The sequence below is a fragment of the Geotrypetes seraphini genome, chromosome 18, assembly GCF_902459505.1.
Source record: "Geotrypetes seraphini chromosome 18, aGeoSer1.1, whole genome shotgun sequence".
In the NCBI taxonomy this organism is placed as follows: domain Eukaryota; kingdom Metazoa; phylum Chordata; class Amphibia; order Gymnophiona; family Dermophiidae; genus Geotrypetes; species Geotrypetes seraphini.
In genome coordinates, this window is record NC_047101.1 from 42,159,902 (window position 1) to 42,163,703 (window position 3,802).

The window sequence follows — 3,802 nt, forward strand, 5'->3', positions numbered from 1 at the left end:
GAAATGCAGATGCAATGAAAGTGAAAAACAAAAAGTCAGTATGTTGCCCTTATCTGCAGATTTATTTTTTATGGTAGATATGTCATCGGGTGAAATATATGATGAAGATGACGATTCATGCTTTCTACCTGAAATCATTTTCCTGAAAATAGTAGGTTTTATTCACACCCCAGTGGTAAACAATAACCTTAATATGATGACTAGGGTTTCCTTGTAGATCACTGTCACATAAAAACCCATCTGAGGGGCACCTCCTCCCTGCTCTGCGTCTCTCCCCTGCCCCGAGCGACCGCGCGGCAGCTACCAGCCAAGGCCCCGGTATTGCGAACTTTAACATGGCAGACATAGATAACAAAGAACAGAATAAATTGGATCAACAAAACATGGAAGATGTGGAAGAAGAAGAAACCGGTGAAGATGTAAACAGTAAAGCTCTTCAGGAGAGACTAGATGGCACTTCTACAGGATACATAAAAAGTTTTCCTAAAGTAGTTAAGAGGCGAGTGAATGACCTCAAGAATTTTCAGGTTAAATGTGCACAGATTGAAGCCAAGTTCTATGAGGAAGTTCATTAGTTGGAACGAAAGTATGCTGCTCTTTATCAGCCCTTATATGATAAGAGAAGCGAAATCATCAATGCAAACTATGAACCCACAGAAGAGGAAAATAATAATAGGCACTAGAAGAGCTACAATTTTTTCTATCCTAGCACCCCAGGTTTGGAACAAGCTACCAATTTATCTACGTGCTGAAACCTCTTTAGAAAAATTTAAAAACACACTAAAAAACCACCTATACAAAGATGCATATGAGTCATAGATTGGATAACTTTTTTCTATCAACAACCTTAGGATCAAACAATTAAATTTAACCAGATCTGTATATAGGTCACAATCTCTCCTATTCACTTTTAGACCTAGTTTTATTTAAAATATTTTTTAATTACCCTCCTGATGTTGTTTCCCCTTAAATGTTTTCCTATTCCTTAAATAATTGTAGTTCACCCCCTCTTTCCTTATGTATCACTGTCTAGTAGATGTATCAATTGTATGTTTATTGGTATAAATTGTTTTATCTTGTCCCCTAAACTTATTATTGTTACACGCATTAAAAAATTTGATATTGCGTTTACATCAAAATTTTTATAAACTTGAAACTTGATTGGAAAACAGATGAAGAGGAGGAGATTTCAGAGGAAATAAAAGAAAAGGCAAAACTTGAAGAAGAAAAAAAGGATAAAGAGAAAGAAGACCCCAAAGGCATCCCAGAATTTTGGCTCACTGTTATCAAGAATGTTGACTTACCGAGTTGACATGCTTCAGGAACATGATGAAGCTATCTTGAAACATTTGAAAGACATTAAAGTAAAATTTTCAGAAACGGGTCAGCCTGTGAGTTTCACATTAGAATTTTATTTTGAACCCAATGAAGTGTTGACAAAGACGTACAAAATGAGGTCGGAGCCTGATGAGTCGGATCCTTTTTCCTTTGATGGCCCAGAAATTATGGGGTGCACAGGGTGCCAGATAGACTAAAAATGATTAATTTTAATAGCAACTGAACTTCTGGACTTCTGCCATATGGATATTCTCTCATAGATTATTAAGCAAGCTCCCCACACAAACCCATGAAGAAGAGAATGGCGCCCATCCTTGTGGTTGACAAGCTGCAAACAGTGCAAGCACACTTATTCATTTAAGAGCCCTTTTACTAAGGCGTGCTAGCCGATTTAGCGCATTATATTCTATGGACACGTTAGCATTTAGCACGCGCTATATTGGCTAGTGCACGTTAGTTAGCCCGTCCTACCAAAAGAGCCCAGAATGGGTTACAGTAGTACATACACAGGATGGTCAAGACACATACGGACAAGACGTATTTGGAAAACTAGTGGTACAACGACTGAGATATATTAGATAGAGAACAGATGAACAGCCAACTATACATGCAATAGGAGAGAGAAACATCCGAGCTACAGTAATCAACTCAAGTAGACGGTCACTCGTACGGGAAAAACATTCAGCCTAAAGGGATCTTCCTATCTGTTTAAGGATGCTTTTAATGTCTAACCGTCCTGCTAAGGACACGACCTTCCTGACTTACCTGACACCTGGTCCCTGTCCTTGTGTTCCTATTTTAAAGAATGTAGCTCTACCAGTTCCCTCTTGTTCCAATTTGTCTGTTCGTTTTGTCAAGTCTTTGTGTGAGAACCGAAACTTAGTGTTCTGTATTTCGAAATACATGCACTTTTTAATCTTTGGATGTACACTATCTTGAAATTTGACTTGGCGGTATAACAAAATTTTAATAAAACTTGAAACTAATCTGGTATACAACATTCAGTGCAAAGAGGCATGTTACATCGGAGAAACAAGTCAAAGGCTAACGACCAGAATCAACCTATATAGATTTCATATTAAGAATTGCAATACCAATCAGGATGTTACTGATCATCGCACCAATGATTTTATGGTGACAATACTAAAAGGGAACTTTAAGACAATCCAAGAATGTAAAACCTTTGAAATCAAAATAAGGTATTTTAACACCTACCAGATAGGACTTAATAGAGATCTGGGCTTTCTCTCCCACTATAAAGACATTTAAAACTGCTCTTCCACCTTTCTGTCTCCTTCTCACCCACCCATCTCTGAAATGCTTTCATATTTTCCTTATATATACACTGATATTTGTCAACATTTGCTTATTTCTGATCTGAAGAAGAAGACTTTGAAAGCTCACTGTAAAATGCATTGAGTTAGTCCAATAAAAAAGAATCACCTTATTTCCTTTGTTTTATTTCTTTATACCACTTTAGATTATTCAGAAAGTAAATATCCTGGTATCATAAGACTGATCTTCTGGTGCTTTGTTTTTAAATAGGCCTTTACAAAGAAGCGTCTTTTTGCACTCTCTTAGTAAGTGGAAGACTAACAACAGTAGAGGGAAACAAAAAGATGCCATGCAATGCTTTCATCCAGAGTTGGTACAGCTGTGATTAACAGCTGGTTGAGCCTGGCAGAACATTCAACTGGCATGCTCTAGTGCAGTGTCTCGCAAACTTTCCGGCCGGCGGCACACTTAAATCCAGTGGCCCGGCCATAAGGCACCCAGAAGTGCACGGACGTCGACACGATGACATCACGTGCATGTGCGGAAGCCCATCTGGCCACGACCCACTTCGGTGGAAGGATCCGGGAAGTGCGGGGAGAGGAGGAGAGATGCCGGCCAGGAGGAGAGTCATCTACTGACTTCCTACAGACGTGCCTCTCGCCGCGACTAGGTTAGGACATGGAGCAGGGGTTCTCAACCCAGTACTTGGGACACAGCCAGCCAGTCATGTTTTCAGGATATCCACTATGAATATGCATGAGACAGATCTGCTTGCGTTGTATGACAGTCAATGTCATATCTATTTATTATGGAGATCCTGAAAACCCAGGATGTGTTCTAAGGGCTGGGTTAGGAACCCTTAGTATAAAGTTCTCTACTCTGATCAAGGCTTACCCCTTTGCTCCTACCATCTGCAGTCTGTTCTGGAGTCTGAATGAAAGTGAATGCCAGGCCTTTTCCCCAGAAATTAAGCCCCGCTTCCCAGTATCCCTCTTCTCCATCTCCTCTGAATTAGGCATGGAGATTTTGAAGAAAAGCTATATCACCATGTCTACGATTCATAAACCTCCCTCAAGTTTTGAGCTTATCTTTTCCAGACTCTCTCCTTCTTTCTGCACTGCCACATGCCTGCCTGCGCCCAGGTTGTGCTCTGTGAAATCGTAAATGTGTCCCAGAGGATAAACCTCAG

The 3,802-nt window shown here is 40.0% G+C and overlaps 1 pseudogene; it reads left to right on the forward strand.

Moving 5' to 3' along the window:
* Positions 1 to 241: 241 nt before the first annotated feature.
* On the forward strand, positions 242 to 1,535 carry LOC117351791 (annotated as a pseudogene).
* Positions 1,536 to 3,802: the final 2,267 nt, after the last annotated feature.